Raw genomic sequence first — 19,515 nt, forward strand, 5'->3', positions numbered from 1 at the left:
AGACTCTGAGAGATCATATTGACTTGCTGAGTCAATATTTTATTCTGAGCTAATATGGCATTCAGAGTATCAACTTCAAGAACTCCCTTCTTCATAGGCGTCCCATTACTCACAGGATTCCTTTCAGAAGTGTACATGAACTGGTTATTAGCAACCATGTCAATGAGTTCTTGAGCTTCTGCAGGCATTTTCTTTAGGTGAATGGATCCACCTGCAGAAGTGTCCAGTGACATCTTTGATAGCTCAGATAAACCATCATAGAATATATCCAGGATGGTGCATTCTGAAAGCATGTCAGAAGGACACTTTTTGGTCAACTGTTTGTATCTTTCCCAAGCTTCATAGAGGGATTCACCTTCTTTCTGTCTGAAGGTTTGAACATCAGCTCTAAGCTTGCTCAGCTTTTGAGGAGGAAAGTACTTGGCTAAGAAAGTCATGACCAGCTTGTCCCAAGAGTTCAGGCTGTCTTTGGGTTGAGAATCCAACCATAATCTAGCTCTGTCTCTTATAGCAAAAGGGAAAAGCATGAGCCTGTAGACTTCAGGATCTACTCCATTAGTCTTAACAGTATCACATATCTGCAATAATTCAGTTAAGAACTAAAAATGATCTTCAGATGGAAGTCCATGAAACTTGCAGTTCTGCTACATCAGAGAAACTAATTGAGGTTTCAGCTCAAAGTTGTTTGCTCCAATGGCAGGAATGGAGATGTTTCTTCCATGTAAATTGGAATTAGGTGCAGTAAAGTCACCAAGCATCTTCCTTACATTATTATTATTTTCGGTTGCCATCTCCTCTTCCTGTTCAAAAATTTCTGAAAGGTTATCTCTGGATTGTTGTATTTTAGCTTCTCTTAGTTTCCTTTTCAGAGTTCTTTCAGGTTCTGGATCTGCTTCCACAAGAATGTTCTTATCCTTGCTCCTGCTCATATGACAAAGAAGAGGGCACAGAAAAATAATAATAATAATAGAGATCCTTTATACCACAGTATAGGGATCCTTGTGTGAGTAGAAGAAGAGGGGGAGACAAAGAATGTAATATAATGGAAGAAACACAACTGTGAGGAGGGTTGATATGTGAGATGAGATGTTAGTAGATGAATAAATAAATAGAATAAGATGGGAGAGGGAGAATTTTCGAAAAATACTTTTGAAAAAGAGTTAGTGATTTTCGAAAATGGTTTTTGAAAAAATCTTAGTATTTTTCAAAAAAATTTTTTTAAATCAAAAATAAAAATAAGAATAATTAGTTAATTAAAAAGAAATTTTTGAAAAAGAGGGAAGATATTTTCGAAAATTAGAGAGAAAGAGTTAGTTAGGTAGTTTTGAAAAAGTTAAGAAACAAACGAAAAGTTAGTTAGTTAGTTGAAACAAATTTTGAAAAGATAAGAAGTTAGGAGGTTAGAAAAGATATTTTGAAACCAACTTTTTGAAAAAGGTAAGATAAGAAGATATTTTAGAAATTAGTTTTTAAAAAAGATTTGATTTTTAAAATCTCAATTAATGACTTGATTCACAAGAGATCACAAGATATGATTCTGGAACTTAAAGTTTGAATCTTTCTTAACAAGCAAGTAACAAACTTCAAATTTTTGAATCAAAACATTAATTGATTATGTTATTTTCGAAAATTTGATATAAAAATAAGAAAAATATTTTTGGAATTTTCGAAAATAACTAAAAATTTTGAAAAAGATTTGATTTTTGAAAAAGATTTTGAAAAAGATAAGATTTTCAAATTGAAAATTTGATTTGACTTATAAGAAACAACCTGATTTTAAAAATTTTTGAAAAAGTCAACTCAAATTTTCGAATTTGATGAGAGAAAAAGGGAAAGATATTTTTTTGTTTTTTGAATTTTTATGATGCAAGAGAAAAACACTAAAATGATGCAATGCATGAAATTTTTTAGATCAAAACATGTGATGCATGCAAGAATGCTATGAATGTCAAGATGAACACCAAGAACACTATGAATGTCAAGATGAACATCATAGACACAATTTTGAAAAATTTTTAATGCAAAAAAAACATGCAAGACACCAAACTTACAATTCTTTAATGCTTAGGCACTAAGAATTCAAGAATACATATGATAAACATGAAAAGACACAAAACAAAAAATCATCAAGATCAAACAAGAAGACTTACCAAGAACAACTTGAAGATCATGAAGAACACTATGAATGCATGAAATTTTCGAAAAATGCAAGATGCACATGCAATTGACACCAAACTTATAACATGACTCATGACTTAAACAAGAAACACAAAAAATGTTTTTGATTTTTTTATGATTTTCTAATTTTTTTAGGAATTTTTTTTCGAAAATTATATGAAAAAGAAAAAATAAGGATTCCAAAATTTTTAACATGAATTCCAGGAATCTTGCATTCTTAGTCTAAAGCTTCAGTCCAGGAATTAGACATGGCTCACTAGCCAGCCAAGCTTTCAATGAAAGCTCCGGTCCAAAACACTAGACATGGCCAATGGCCAGCCAAGCTTAAGCATGTAATTCAGACATGACACGCCTGACATACTCATTCCCAAAGGAATTAGACATGGCTTTACAGCCAGCCAGGCTTCAACATGCTTCAAGAAACACTAGAATTCATTCTTAAAAATTTTGAACAAAATTTTTGAAAACATTTTTATATTATTTTTTTCGAAAACAGATGAGAAAATTTTGAAATATTTTTTTGAAAAATTTTTGAAAAGAAAACGAAAAGAAAGTTACCTAATCTGAGCAACAAGATGAACCGTCAGTTGTCCAAACTCGAACAATCCCCAGCAACGGCGCCAAAAACTTGGTGCATGAAATTGTGATGTCCAGGCTCAAACAATCCCTGGCAACGTGAGCAACTTGGTACGCGTAATCGTGATTACGCTTTAATTATGTAAAATTCATGGCTCTTTCTTTCCCTGGCAGTGGCGCCAAGAACTTGGTGCCAAAACCACGGTTCACAACTTCGATACAACTAACCAGCAAGTGCACTGGGTCGTCCAAGTAATACCTTACGTGAGTAAGGGTCGAATCCCACGGAGATTGTTGGTATGAAGCAAGCTATGGTCACCTTGCAAATCTCAGTCAGGCAGATATAAATTGATAATGATGTTTTCGAATAATAAATAATAGAATAGGGATAGAGGTACTCATGTAAATCATTGGTAGGAATTTCAGATAAGCGAATGGAGATGTTTTTCGTTCCTCTGAACCTCTGCTTTCCTGCTATCTTCATCCAATCAGTCTTACTCCTTTTCATGGCTGGCTTTATGCAAGGGCATCACCGTTGTCAGTGGCTACATCCCCTCCTCTCAGTGAAAAATATGCTCACATGCTCTGTCACAGCACGGCTAATCATCTGTCGGTTCTCGATCATGCTGGAATAGGATTCACCCTCATTTTGCGTCTGTCACTAATGCCCAACACTCGCGAGTTTGAAGCTTGTCACAGTCATTCAATCATTGAATCCTACTCGGAATACCACAGACAAGGTTTAGACTTTCCGGATTCTCTTGAATGCCGCCATCATTCTAGCGTACGCCACGAAGATTCTGATTAAGAGATCTAAGAGATATTCATTCTAGCTTAATTCATGTAGAACGGAAGTGTTTGTCAAGCACGTGTTCATAGGGGAGAATGGTGATGAGCGTCACACATAATCATCACCTTCATCACGTTCTTGGGTGCGAATGGATATATTAGAAGCGAAATAAGATGAATTGAATAGAAAACAGTAGTACTTTGCATTAATCTTTGAGGAACAGCAGAGCTCTACACCTTAATCTATGGAGTGTAGAAACTCTACCGTATGAAAATACATAAGTGAAGGTCCAGGCATGGCCGTGTGGCCAGCCCCCATGGTCTAAGAACAATGCGTTCCAAGATGGTCTAATACAATAGTAAAAGGTCCTATTTATAATAAACTAGCTACTAGGGTTTACAGAAGTAAGTAATTGATGCATAAATCCACTTTCGGGGCCCACTTGGTGTGTGCTTGGGCTGGGCTTGAGTGTTGCACGTGTAGAGGTTCTTTCTGGAGTTGAACGCCAGCTTTTGTGCTAGTTTGGGCGTTCAACTCTGGTGTTGGCTCCTTTTCTGGCGCTGGACGCCAGATTTGGGCAGAAAGCTGGCGTTGAACGCCAGTTTACGTCGTTTATTCTTAGCCAAAGTATGGACTATTATATATTTCTGGAAAGCCCTGGATGTCTACTTTCCAACACAATTAAAAGTGCGCCGTTTTGAGTTCTGTAGCTCCAGAAAATCCATTTTGAGTGCAGGGAGGTCAGAATCCAACAGCATCAGCAGTCCTTCTTCAACCTCTGAATCTGATTTTTGCTCCAGTCCCTCAATTTCAGCCAGAAAATACCTGAAATCACAGAAAAACACACAAACTCATAGTAAAGTCCAGAAATGTGAATTTAACATTAAAACTAATGAAAACATCCCTAAAAGTAACTAGATTCTTCAAAAAACATACTAAAAACAATGTCAAAAAGCGTATAAATTATCCGCTCATCACATACTCATAAGCCCCTTTTTACCAAATACCTTCTTATAACCCTCATCCATCATATAACCAATCACCCTTACCTCATCCGTGTGGCCATTATGTAAGAAAATCCTTAGAGCTACTACGATTTCAACACAATTACTCCCAAGAACCACCTCAATACACACCATCTTCATATTTCCACCAAGAAGAACCACTTTCCCATTATGAACCCTTTCTCCAAAATGATGAACCCTCCTATCCACCCCAATCTCTAATGGATGACTGATGACAAGTCATCTTATGCTAGCTTTTCAAGCATTTTTCACTTGTTTCATTAGGTTTTATGCACTTCCTTGCAATATAAGTAAGTGATTTGGAGTGGATTTTCATCATTATGATAAATCAATCAACCATTATTTAATTAACACAAAATCATAAGGTTTAAGCTAGAATTAGTTGATTTTATGAATGATTTAGAAACCTTGTGAATTTGGTGATACTTTGATAAGTTTATTTGGTTGCTTGTAGGAGAAGAAAAGAAAGAACCATGAAAGCGTGTGGTGCACGAAATTGTGATCATCAATGGCGCCAACAACTTGGAGGTCTTAAACGTGAATCATACTTTGTCACAATTCCGCACAACTAACCAGCAAGTGCACTAGGTCGTCCAAGTAATAAACCTTACGTGAGTAAGGGTTGATCCCACGGAGACTGTCGGCTTGAAGCAAGCTATGGTCACCTTGTAAATCTCAGTCAGGCGAATTCAGATGGTGATGAAGAATTGATAATTAAAAGATAAATAAAACATAAAATAAAGATAGAGATACTTATGTAATTCTATGGTTGGAATTTCAGATAAGCGTATGAAGATGCTTTGTTCCTCCTGAACCTCTTCTTTCCTATTGCCTTCTTCCAATTATTCATACTCCTTTCCATGGCAAGCTTTATGTTGGGCATTACCCTTGTCAATGGCTACTTCCCGTCCTCTCAGTGAAAACGTTCCAAATGCACTGTCACCGCACGGCTAATCATCTGTCGGTTCTCGATCATGTCGGAATAGGATCCATTGATCCTTTTGCGTCTGTCACACGCCCCACAATCGCGAGTTTGAAGCTCGTCAAAGTCATCCGTTCCCAGATCCTACTCAGAATACCACAGACAAGGTTTAGACGTTCCGGATCTCAGGAATGGCCGCCAATCATTCTAGCCTATACCACGAAGGTTCCAATCTTAGATTAGAAACCCAAGAGATACACATTCAAGCTTGTTTGCATGTAGAACGGAAGTGGTTGTCAGCCACGTGTTCATAGGTGAGAATGGTGATGAGTGTCACATAATCATCACATTCATCATGTTCTTGGGTGCGAATGAATATCTTGGAGAAGAAATAGACTTGAGTTGAATAGAAAAACAATAGTACTTTGTATTAATTCATGAAGAACAGCAGAGCTCCACACCTTAATCTATGGTGTGTAGAAACTCCACCGTTGAAAATACATAAGAACAAGGTCTAGGCATGGCCAAATGGCCAGCCTCCCAAAGAGGGTTTAATCATCAAAACATGATTCCAGGATGATCAAAAGATGAAAATACAATAGCAAAATATCCTATTTATAGAAAACTAGTAGCCTAGGGTTTACAGAAATCAGTAATTAATGCAGAAATCTTCTTCCGGGCCCACTTAGTGTGTGCTTGGGTTGAGCATTGAAGCTTCCACGTGTAGAGACTTTTCTTGGAGTTAAACGCCAGCTTTTGTGCTAGTTTGGGCGTTTAACTCCAGCTTTTGTGCCAGTTTTGGAGTTAATCGCCAGAATTCTTGAGCTGACTTGGAACGCCGGTTTGGGCCATCAAATCTCAAGCAAAGTATAGATTATTATATATTGCTGGAAAGCCCAGAATGTCTACTTTCCAAAACAATTGTGAGCGCGCCAATTGGGCTTCTGTAGCTCCGGAAAATCCACTTTGAGTGCAGGGAGATCAGAATCCAACAGCATCTGTAGTCCTTTTTCAGCCTCTGAATCAGATTTTTGCTCAGGTCCCTCAATTTCAGCCAAAAATACCTGAAATCACAGAAAAACACAAAAACTCATAGTAAAGTCCAGAAATATGATTTTTAAATAAAACTAATAAAAATATAATAAAAACTAATTAAAATATACTAAAAACATACTAAAAATAATGCCAAAAAGCGTATAAATTATCCGCTCATCACAACACCAAACTTAAATTGTTGCTTGTCCCCAAGCAATTGAAAATCAAAATAGGATAAAAAGAAGAGAATATACAATGAATTCCAAAAACATCTATGAAGATCAGTATTAATTAGATGAGCGGGGATTTTAGCTTTTTACTTCTGAACAGTTTTGGCATCTCACTTTATTCCTTGAAGTTCAGAATGATTGACATCTATAGGAACTCAGAATCCAGATAGTGTTATTGATTCTCCTAGTTAAGTATGTTGATTCTTGAACACAGCTACTTTATGAGTCTTGGCCGTGGCCCTAAGCACTTTGTTTTCGAGTATTACCACCGGATACATAAATGCCACAGACACATAACTGGGTGAACCTTTTCAGATTGTGACTCAGCTTTGCTAGAGTTCCCAATTAGAGGTGTCCAGGGTTCTTAAGCACACTCTTTTTTTTGCTTTGGACCTCGACTTTAACTGCTCAGTCTCAAGTTTTCACTTGACACCTTCACGCTACAAGCACATGGTTAGGGACAGCTTGGTTTAGCCGCTTAGGCCAGGATTTTATTCCTGTGGGCCCTCCTATCCACTGATGCTCAAAGCCTTGGATCCTTTTTATCACCCTTGCCTTTTGGTTTAAAGGGGTATTGGCTTTTCCTGCTTGCTTTTCTCTTTTTTTCATTTTTTTTTGCAAGCTTTTCACTGCTTTTTCTTGCTTCAAGAATCAATTTTATGATTTTTCAGATTATCAGATAATATTTCTCCTTTTCCCATCATTCTTTCTAGAGCCAACAATTTTAACATTCATAAACAATTAAATTAAAAAATATGCACTATTCAAGCATTCATTCAGAAAAACAATAGTATTGCCACCACATCAAAATAATTAAACTGTTTTAAAATTTGAAATTCATGCACTTCTTTTCCTTTTTCAATTAAAAACATTTTTCATTTAAGAAAGGTGATGGATTCATTTTCATATCTTTAAGGCATAGACACTTAGACACTAATGATCATGTAATAAAGACACAAACATAAATAAACATAAGCATAAAAATTCAAAAAATAGGAAAATAAAGAACAAGGAAATTAAAGAACGGGTCCACCTTAGTGATGTCTGCTTGTTCTTCCTCTTGAAGATCTTATGGAGTGCTTGAGCTCCTCAATGTCTCTTCCTTGCCTTTGTTGCTCCTCTCTCATGGTTCTTTGGTCTTCTCTAATTTCATGGAGGAAGATGGAATGCTCATGGTGCTCTGTCCTTAGTTGTCCCATATTGGAACTTAATTCTCCTAGGGAGGTGTTGATTTGCTCCCAATAGTTTTGTGGAGGAAAATGCATCCCTTGAGGTATCTCAAAGATTTCATGATGAGGAGTTTCTTCATGCTCTTGGTGAGGTTCTCTCACTTGCTCCATCCTTTTCTTAGTGATGGGCTTATCCTCATCAATGAGGATGTCTTCCTCTATGTCAATTCTTAGGATCCGGGTTCACACTTTGATCATGGTTCTTGGTGATCTATGCATTGGCATAGAACTCTTGAACCATTAAGATTCTGACTTGTTGAATGGGGTTGGTGAGAACTTCCCAACCTCTTCTTCGGATCTCATGTCGGATCTCCGGATATTCGCCCTTTTTGAGCTTAAAAGGGACCTCGGGGATCACCTTCTTCTTGGCCATAACTTCATAGAAGTGGTCTTGATGCACCTTTGAGAGGAATCTCTCTATCTCCCATGACTCGGAGGTGGAAGTTTTTGCCTTCCCTTTCCTCTTTCTAGAGGTTTCTCCGGCCTTTGGTGCCATAAATGGTTATGGAAAAACAAAAATCTTTAGCTTTTACCACACCAAACTTAGAAGGTTGCTCGTCCTCGAGCAAAAGAAGGAAGAAGAGAGTAGAAGAAGAAGAAACAGAGGAGATGGAGGGGGCTTTGTGTTTCGGCCAAGGGGGAGAAGTAGTGTTTAGGTTGTATGAAATCGAAGGAGTGAAGATGGGTTCATATAAAAGTGGAGAGGGGGGTATGGTTCGGCCATATAGGGTGGGTTTGGGTGGGAAAGTGGTTTGAATTTGAATGGTGATGTAGGTGGGGATTTATGAAGGATGGATGTGAGTGGTGAAGAGAATGGTGGGATTTGATAGGTAAGGGGTTTTTGGGGAAGAGGTATTGAGGTGATTGGTGAATGGGTGAAGAAGTGAGAGAGAGGTGGGATAGGTGGGGATCCTGTGGGGTCCACAGATCCTGAGGTGTCAAGGATTTCTCATCCATACACCATGTGGCATGTAAAACGCCCCTTGCTGCCAATCCTGGCATTAAACGCCAGGCTGCTGCCCATTTCTGGCATTTAACGCCAGCTTCTTGCCCATTCCTTGCGTTAAACGCCAGTCTGGTGCCCATTTCTGGCGTTAAACGCCCAGAATGGTGCCAGACTAGGCATTTAACGCCCATTCTGCTACCCTTACTGGCGTTTAAACGCCAGTAAGTTTCTCCTCCAGGGTGTTTTGTTTTTTATTCTGTTTTTCCTTCTGTTTTTGATTTTTTAATTGTTTTTGTGACTTCACATGATCATCAACCTATAGAAAACATAAAATAACAAAAGAAAATAGAAATTTAACATAGATAAGTAAAAATTGGGTTGCCTCCCAACAAGCGCTTCTTTAATGTCAATAGCTTGACAGTGGCTCTCATGGAGCCTCACAGATGTTCAGAGCAATGTTTGGAACCTCCCAACACCAAACTTAGAGTTTGAATGTGGGGGTTCAACACCAAACTTAAAGTTTGGTTGTGGCCTCCCAACACCAAACTTAGAGTTTGACTGTAGGGGCTCTGTTTGACTCTGTATTGAGAGAAGCTCTTCATGCTTCCTCTCCATGGTGACAGAGGGATATTCTTGAGCTTTAAACACAAGGGAGTTTTTATTCACTTGAATGATCAATTCTCCTCTGTCAACATCAATCACAGCTTTTGCTGTGGCTAGGAAGGGTCTGCCAAGGATGATGGATTCATCCATACACTTCCCAGTCTCTAGGATTATGAAATCAGCAGGGATGTAATGGTCTTCAACCTTTACCAAGACATCCTCTACAAGTCCATAAGCCTGTTTCTTTGAATTGTCTGCCATCTCCAGTGAGATTCTTGCAGCTTGTACCTCAATAATCCCTAGCTTCTCCATTACAGAGAGAGGCATAAGGTTTATACTTGATCCCAGGTCACACAGAGCCTTCTCAAAGGTCATGGTGCCTATGGTACAAGGTATTGAGAACTTTCCAGGATCTTGTCTCTTCAGAGGTAATTTCTGCCTAGTCAAGTGATGCCAAGGCATCTTAGGCGAGTTTCACTAGCATTTTTCTGTTAGTTTTAGTTGTTTTATGCACTTTCTTGAGCTTAAAGTAACCAAGAATGGTTAAATGAATAACAAAGCAATGAACCATCCAAACAGTATAATTTTTATGCAAATTTCATGAGTTTTTAGTTATATTACTTGAATGCTATGAATGGAAGATTCTCATGAAAATTTGCAAGACTTTGATGCAGTTGTTTGGATGATTTTAGGAAAGAAGAGGCTAGGCAAGGAAGCAACAAAAATCAATAAAGGAAGCTTGAATATCACATGTGGAGTTTAAGTTCCAGTTTAAGCTTAAACTGGAACTTAAACGGCCAAAATCATGAAAGCTGAGGAAAGGGTGAAAGTGGCGTTTAACCTCCAGTTTAACCTTAAACTGGAAGTTAAACGCCAGAAATGGGGAATGCACCAGGGAGCCATTTCCACGTTTAAGCTCCAGTTTAACCTTAAACTGGAGCTTAAACGTGTTCGACCAAGTTTTCTCTTCCAGGGTTGCTTTCTCCATTTCCAGGTTTAAGCTCCAGTTTAACCTTAAACTGGAGCTTAAACGTGTTCGACCTCCAGGGCTACCTTTCTCCATTTCCACGTTTAAGCTCCAGTTTAACCTTAAACTGGAGCTTAAACGTGTTCGACACCTCCAGGGCTACCTTTCTCCGCTTCCACGTTTAAGCTCCAGTTTAACCTTAAACTGGAGCTTAAACGTGTTCGACCTCCAGGATGGCTTTCTCTATTTCCACGTTTAAGCTCCAGTTTAACCTTAAACTGGAGCTTAAACGTGTTCGACCTCCAGGGCTGCCTTTCCTATCTCCACATTTAAGCTTCAGTTTAACCTTAAACTGAAGCTTAAACGTGTTCGACTACGTTACCCTCCAGGGCTGCCTTCTTCCATTTCCACGTTTAAGCTTCAGTTTAACCTTAAACTGAAGCTTAAACGTGCTTCCACAAAAGGCATCACTGAAAGTGTCTGGCGTTTAAGCTGCAGTTTAAGCTTAAACTGCAACTTAAACGCCACTATTGGAAAAGGTTTCTGGGCCAAAAATATTGCAGTTTAAGTTAGCTTTTGAGCACAAACATTAACTTAAACTTACTCTGGTATGAAACCCAATTGAATATCATGGTTTATGGGATTGGGCCTGAAGGATTGATGAGTCTGGAATTTCAATTTGTTGAGTCATGTGTCATTACTTGATTATCACTAAGTTGGCTCAATGAATGTTACAGAATGTGGATCAGCAGCCTCATCAAGATTATGGATCATAAACCCAAAGCAAAAGGAAAGCAGGAAGAGGCCTCAAAGCCCAAGAAACACAACAGAAGCTCAATATAGAAAGTGTATAAATAGGATAGAATTTAAGTTAGGAGGGACTTTTTACTTTTCATTTTTGGGAAGTTTTCATACTTTTGTAATTGAATTCAGAGCTATGACTCACTAAACCCCCTTTCATTGGGTTAGGGAGCTCTATTGTAATTCAATGAATCAATAATAGTTTTATCTTCTTCTTCAATCTTTTCTCTTGAATTTTGTTAGAAAGCTTCTCGATCTAATTCCATTGGTTAGTTGTCTTGGGAAAGAAAATATCCATAATTGGAATCCTTCGGAACCTTGGGAAAGGAATGGAGGATTCATGCTAGAGAAGCTTTCTCACAGTGAATTGGATTGGGATTTGGATGGATATTGTGACATGTAATCCTACCAAATTGTGGTTCATGAAACTGTGTGGTATAATCAGTGATCGAGCATCATCTCTTCTTACAAACATTTAAACCAAGGGATTGGGAATTTGTTTGTTTTTAGAGAGAATTGGTGAGCCAAGGGATTGGGATCCAATCATATAAGATTGCCAAGCAAAATTCAATGAACGCATTGGTTGAGGAAGAGATAAACATGTTGTGATTCGGAGATCTCAATATCTCCTAAAACCCAATGAATTCCCCATCTCCGATTTCCACTTTCTCTTTACATTCTGCAATTCAATTCATGCAATCACCCCTATTCCCTCATCCAGTTCTTTGATGAGCAATAGAGGTTCATCCTCCCAAGTCTCATTACCAAACAACCTGGCATTTAGCTTCATGATTGCTCCAAGGTACTTAGCAACTTGCTCTTTAGTAACATCTTCATCCTCTTCAGAGGAAGAATACTCATCAAAGCTCATGAATGGCAGAAGTAGATTCAATGGAATCTCTATGGTCTCTGTGTGAGCCTCAGATTCCCATGGTTCCTCATTAGGGAACTCCTTGGAGGTCAGTGGACGTCTATTGAGGTCTTCCTCAGTGGAGATCACTGCCTCTTCCTCCTCTCCAGGTTCAGCCATGTGAGACATGTTTATGGCCTTGCACTCTCTCTTTGGATTCTCTTCTGTATTGCTTGGGAGAGTACCAGGAGGGAGTTCAGTAATTTTCTTACTCAGCTGACCCACTTGTGCCTCCAAATTTCTAATGAAGGATCTTATTTCAGTCATGAAACTTTGAGTGGTTTTGATTAGATTAGAGAAAATGCTTGCTAAATTAGAGTGGCTCTGCTTAGAATTCTCTGTCTGTGGCTGAGAAGATGAGAGAAAAGGTTTGCTATTGCTAAACCTGTTTCTTCCACCATTATTGTTGTTGAAACCTTGTTGAGGTCTCTGTTGATCCTTCCATGAGAGATTTGGATGATTTCTCCATGAAAGATTATAGGTGTTTCCATAAGGTTCTCCCATGTAATTCACCTTTTCCATTGCTGGGTTCTTAGGATCATAAGCTTCTTCTTTAGAAGAAACTTCCTTAGTACTACCTGTTGCTGCTTGCATTTCAGACAGACTCTGAGAAATCATATTGACTTGTTGGGTCAATATTTTATTCTGAGCCAATATGGCATTCAGAGTATCAATCTCAAGAACTCCCTTCTTCTGAGTTGTCCCATTATTCACAGGGTTCCTTTCAGAAGTGTACATGAATTGGTTATTTGCAACCATTTCAATGAGTTCCTGAGCTTCTGCAGGCGTCTTCTTCAGTTGAAGAGATCCTCCAGCAGAGCTATCCAATGACATCTTGGATAGTTCAGACAGACCATCATAGAAAATTCCTATGATGCTCCATTCAGAAAGCATGTCAGAAGGACATCTTCTTATCAATTACTTGTATCTTTCCCAAGCTTCATAGAGGGATTTTCCTTCCTTCTTTCTGAAGGTTTAGACTTCCACTCTAAGCTTACTCAATTTTTGAGGTGGAAAGAACTTTGCCAAGAAGGCATTAACTAGCTTTTCCCAAGAGTTTAGGCTTTCTTTAGGTTGTGAATCCAACCATGTCCTAGATCTGTCTCTTACAGCAAAAGGAAAAAGCATAAGTCTGTAGACTTCAGGGTCAACCCCATTGGTCTTGACAGTATCACAGATTTGCAAGAATTCAGCTAATAACTGATGAGGATCTTCCAATGGAAGTCCATGAAACTTGCAATTCTGTTGCATTAGAGAAACTAATTGAGGCTTAAGCTCAAAGTTGTTTGCTCCAATGGTAGGGATTGAGATGCTTCTCCCATAGAAGTCGGGAGTAGGTGCAGTAAAGTCACCAAGCACCTTCCTTGTATTGTTGGCATTGTTGTTTTTGGCTGCCATGGTTTCTTCTTCTTTGAAAAGCTCTATTAGGCCTTCTAAAGAGAATTGTGCTTTAGCTTCTCTTAGCTTCCTCTTCAAGGTCCTTTCAGGTTCAGGATCAGCTTGAACAAGTATGCCTTTATCTTTGCTCCTGCTCATATGAAAGAGAAGAGAACAAGAAAGTAGGGAATCCTCTATGTCACTGTATAGAGATTCCTTGAGGTGTCAGAGGAAAATAAGAATAGAAGAAGGAGGTAGATAGAAGAGAATTCGAACATATAAAGAAGGATAGAGTTTGAATTGCACCTTGAGGATGAGTGTTAGTCCCTTAAATAGAAAGATGTGAGAAGAGGGAAAGAATTTTCGAAAATTAATTAAAAGATTTTGAAATAATTAAAAGAAATTTTTGAAAATTTGATTGATGATTTTCGAAAACTAAGATTGGGAAAGAAATAAAGTGATTTTTGAAAAAGATTTTGAAATTAGAAATTAAAAAGATATGATTGAAAATTAATTTTGAAAAAGATGTGATTGAAAAGATATGATTGAAAAGATATGATTGAAAATCAAATAAAAAAAAGAGAAAGTTTTAAAATTAAAGTTGATTACTTGACTAACAAGAAATTAAAAGATATGATTCTTAAAATTTAAAATTTGATCCTTTCTTAATAGGCAAGTAACAACTTGAAAATTTTGAAGTAAATCATTAATTTTAGCAAGGATTTTCGAAAATAGTAATAAATAAAAAAATGGAAAGAAATTGATTTTGAAGAGATATGATTGAAAAGATATGATTTGAAAAAGATTTGATTTTGAAAAATTATGAAGAATTGAAAAAAAATCTGAATTAAAAACAAAATCTTCCCTCTAGTGTCATCCTGGCGTTAAACGCCCAGAATGGCATTCATTCTGGCGTTTAACGCCCAAAATCCTACCTTTTTGGGCGTTAAACGCCTAGCCAGGTACCCTGGTTGGCGTTTAAACGCCAGTTTTCCTTCTTCACTGGGCGTTTTGGACGCCCATCTTTTTCTGTTTGATTCCTCTGCTGAATGTTCTGAATCTTCAATTCTCTGTATTATTGACTTGAAAAGACAGTTTTGAAAATATTTTTGAATTTTTGATGATGAGAAACATTAAAAATTGCAACTAAGATCAAATAAACAATGCATGCAGGACACCAAACTTAAAAATTTTCATATAGGAGACACTAACAAATTGAGAATGCATATGAGAAACAACGAAACACACAAAACAAGAGAATTTAAAGATCAGAGCACTGAAATCATCAAGAACAACTTGAAGATTAATGAAGAACATAATGCATATATTCGAAAAATGCAAGAAGAATAAAAACATGCAATTGACACCAAATTTAAAAATTGATACTAGACTCAAACAAGAAACATAAAATATTTTTGATTTTTATGGTTTTATAAATTTTTTTTGTGATTTTCGAAACTTATATGAAAAAGAAAATAAAGAGAATCAAAACTTTTAATAAGAATTCCAAGAATCATGCAATGTTAGTCTAAAGCTTCAGTCTAAAAAGATTAGACATGTTTGGCCAAGCTTCAGCTGGACATTACATTCAACAGCTAAATTGATGAGAATCAATCAGCTTTTGTGATGATAAGAACATCACCTTGAAACTCTAGAATTCATTCTTAAAAATTCTGAAAAATAAAAAGAAAAGTACCTAATCTAAACAACAAAATGAACCGTCAGTTCTCCAAACTCGAACAATCCCCGGCAACGGCACCAAAAACTTGGTGCGCGAAATTGTGATCATCAATGGTGCCAACAACTTGGAGCTCTTAAACGTGAATCACACTTTGTCATAATTTCGCACAACTAACCAGCAAGTGCACTGGGTCGTCCAAGTAATAAACCTTACGTGAGTAAGGGTCGATCCCACGGAGACTGTTGGCTTGAAGCAAGCTATGGTCACCTTGTAAATCTCAGTCAGGCGAATTTAGATGGTGATGAAGAATTGATAATTAAAAGATAAATAAAACATAAAATAAAGATAGAGATACTTATGTAATTCTATGGTTGGAATTTCAGATAAGCGTATGAAGATGCTTTGTTCCTCCTGAACCTCTACTTTCCTATTGCCTTCTTCCAATCATTCATACTCCTTTCCATGGCAAGCTTTATGTTGGGCATCACCGTTGTCAATGGCTACTTCCCGTCTTCTCAGTGAAAATGTTCCAAATGCGCTGTCACCGCACAGCTAATCATCTGTCGGTTCTCGATCATGTCGGAATAGGATCCATTGATCCTTTTGCGTCTGTCACACGCCCCACAATCGCGAGTTTGAAGCTCGTCACAGTCATCCCTTTCCAGATCCTACTCAAAATACCACAGACAAGGTTTAGATGTTCCGGATCTCAGGAATGGCCGCCAATAATTCTAGCCTATACCACGAAGGTTCCAATCTTAGATTAGAAACCCAAGAGATACACATTCAAGCTTGTTTGCATGTAGAACGGAAGTGGTTGTCAGTCACGCGTTCATAGGTGAGAATGGTGATGAGTGTCACATAATCATCACATTCATCATGTTCTTGGGTGTGAATGAATATCTTGGAGAAGAAATAGACTTGAGTTGAATAGAAAAACAATAGTACTTTGTATTAATTCATGAAGAAACAGCAGAGCTCCACACCTTAATCTATGGTGTGTAGAAACTCCACTGTTGAAAATACATAAGAACAAGGTCTAGGCATGGCCGAATGGCCAGCCTCCCAAAGAGAGTTCAATCATCAAAACATGATTCCAGGATGATCAAAAGATAAAAATACAATAGCAAAAGGTCCTATTTATAGAAAACTAGTAGCCTAGGGTTTACAGAAATCAGTAATTAATGCAGAAATATTCTTTCGGGCCCACTTGGTGTGTGCTTGGGCTGAGCATTGAAGCTTCCATGTGTAGAGACTTTTCTTGGAGTTAAACGCCAGCTTTTGTGCCAGTTTGGGCGTTTAACTCTAGCTTTTGTGCCAGTTTTGGAGTTAAACGCCAGAATTCTTGAGCTGACTTGAAACGCCGGTTTGGGCCATCAAATCTCGCACAAAGTATGGACTATTATATATTGCTGGAAAGCCCAGAATGTCTACTTTCCAACGAAATTGAGAGCGTGCCAATTGGGCTTCTGTAGCTCCAGAAAATCCTCTTTGAGTGCAGGGAGGCCAGAATCCAACAGCATCTGCAGTCCTTTTTCAGCCTCTGAATAAGATTTTTGCTCAGGTCCCTCAATTTCAGCCAGAAAATACCTGAAATCACAGAAAAACACACAAACTCATAGTAAAGTCCAGAAATATGATTTTTAAATAAAAACTAATAAAAATATAATAAAAACTAATTAAAACTAAAAATATACTAAAAACAATGCCAAAAAGCGTATAAATTATCCGCTCATCAGCGTGCTCAACCAAAGCATGGCCCATGATACTAAAGCGTGGCGCTCAACCAAGGAACAAGGAGCGCTCACTAAGCCAGCGCAGTGTTTGAAGAGTGAACGCTAGTAGAGAGGCCAAGACACAAGGCCAAGCCTAGCGCTTGAATGCACACAAAGGAGCGCTCAACAAATAGCACTTAAACAAGGCCAGCGCTCAATTGAAGTGAGCGCTACGTTCAAATGTTTGAACGTTTTCATGGCCTTCATGGAAAGAAAGCTAGGTGCAACACTCACAAAAAGGGGCAATGATAAACCACTATTTTATGGTTTATCTTGTGCTCAATTGAGTGGTTTTTATCTACTCTTCACCCACTTATTCATATGATTTGCATGGTTTTACATTTGCCTTCCTAATTATGTGCTTTGATTGAAAACATGCTTTGTTGGCCTTAATTTTCCTATGTTTTAATCCTCTCTTATTACCATTAGATGCCTTGATATGTGTGTTAAGTGCTTTCAGAGATTACAGGGCAGCAATGGCTCAGAGGATGGAAAGGAAGCATGCAAAAGTGGAAGGAATACAAGAAGTTGAAGAAACTGCAAACCTGTCAGCCTGACCCTCTCGCACTCAAACGGCTGTAACTTTAGCTACAAAGGTCTAAACGACGCGGTTCCAGTTGCATTGGAAAGCTAACGTCCGGGGCTTCGATTTGATATATAATATGCCATAATTGCTCTGACGCTAGGCAACTCGATCGCGTGCTCCATGCAGCTGCGTTGCAGTGACGGAAATCAACGTGTTTGAATTCTTCTTCAGCAATTTCTGGGCTGTTTTCGACCCAGTTCACGGCCCAGAAAACACAGATTAGAGGCTATAAAGTGGGAAAATATATCCATTCATGGACAAGCTCACAATTCACAATTTTAGGAGTAGATGTAGTTTTTAGAGAGAGAGGTTCTCTCTTCTCTCTTAGGATTAGGATTTAGGATTTCTCTTAGTTTTAGGAGTGCCTCTAAATCCCAGGTTCAATGTTCTTTTACTTTATATTTATCTCTTATTTTTAGATACTTTAATGCTTATATTAGTTATGTTGCCTATTTGGCTTATGCTACATTCATGTTATGATTTTCTTTCAATTAATATCATTTGAGGTATTTCAGTTATTATTGCTTTCTTTTATTTACATGATTATTGCTTCCCATCTGAAGGCATTTTTATTCCGGTAAATTTACTTTTTCCCTTTTGGTTTTGGTTAAGAAATCAGTAACTCAGGAGCTATCCAATTCAACAGCATAATTGATAATTGTTATCTTGCCAATTGAATTGAACTTCAATAATCCCAATCTTTTCTTAGGAAATAAATAGGATTCGAATATCAAACCAATTTGTCCCTTGACTTTCCTTTGCTTTAGTAAAGGTCAACTAAATGGAATTAAGATTCAACTTTCATTATTGTTGATAAGGATAACTAAGTCTGGACTTCCAATTTCTTATACCTTGCCAAGAGATTTTATTATTATTAATTTATTTTACTTGTCATATAACATATTCCCTCCTTACTTCCAAAACCCCCAATTTACAATCTTCATAACCAATAATAAGAACATACTTCCCTGCAATTCCTTGAGAAGACGACCTGAGGTTTAAATACTCGGTTATCAATTTTAAGGGGTTTGTTACTTGTGACAACCAAAACTTTTGTAATAAAGGTTGATTGTTTGGTTTAGTAACTATACTTACAACGAGAGTTTATTATAACTTCTAAACCATCAATCTTCAGTTCTTCAAAATGGTGTCGTTGCCGGGGAATTGCAAACGTGTGCCTTATTATTGGTTATTGTAAATATTTTATTTTTGCTTGTTGATGACAAGTCATGTTAGCCTAGTTTCACTAGCCTTTTTCTTTTGTTTTCACTTGAATGATGCACTTTCTTGAGCTACAAGTAAGCTAATTTGGGTAGATTTTCATGCTTCCTTTGATTGAATCAACCATGTATGAATTCATGCTATTTCATGAGGTTTTAGGCTATAATTGTCACATATTATGATAAAATGAATATCTCATGATTTTAAGCATAGCTTTGATGTGTTTGGATGATTAATGATAGGTGAAGAAAGCTTGGAGAAAGGTTGAAGCAAGAAGGAATGGCTAGGAGTAAAGAAAGGACAATGGAATAAGTGAAAATGAACCAGGAAGCAAAAAGTTTGCGCCAACGTTAGCCCCTAACTTTTGGGCTAACGTTGGCGCCATAAGTGCACTAAGGAAGGCCAATGTTGGAGCAAAAGTTAGACCCCTAACTTTTGCACCAACGTGGGTATCAGCAAAATATGGGGGCTGATATGAAAAGTTGGACCAAAAGTTTGCCTCAAACTTTTGGTCAAACTTTTACTCAAACTTTTGCAAAACTCCAACCCGGTTCACTTGGTTCACTTTGGTTCCTCTCCAAACTCCAAGAGCAATCAACCAAGGCCTCTCTCAACCCAATTCCACCAAAAGCAAAGGCCCAACTCAAGGCTTGAAGATCATTT

The 19,515-nt window shown here is 37.7% G+C and overlaps 1 non-coding gene across 1 annotated transcript; it reads left to right on the forward strand.

Moving 5' to 3' along the window:
- Positions 1-287: 287 nt before the first annotated feature.
- Positions 288-395, forward strand: LOC112738856 (small nucleolar RNA R71). Its single transcript, XR_003169809.1, has one exon. It is a non-coding gene; the product is annotated as a small nucleolar RNA R71 (small nucleolar RNA).
- Positions 396-19,515: the final 19,120 nt, after the last annotated feature.

Source organism: Arachis hypogaea, chromosome 13, assembly GCF_003086295.3.
Source record: "Arachis hypogaea cultivar Tifrunner chromosome 13, arahy.Tifrunner.gnm2.J5K5, whole genome shotgun sequence".
Classification (NCBI taxonomy): domain Eukaryota; kingdom Viridiplantae; phylum Streptophyta; class Magnoliopsida; order Fabales; family Fabaceae; genus Arachis; species Arachis hypogaea.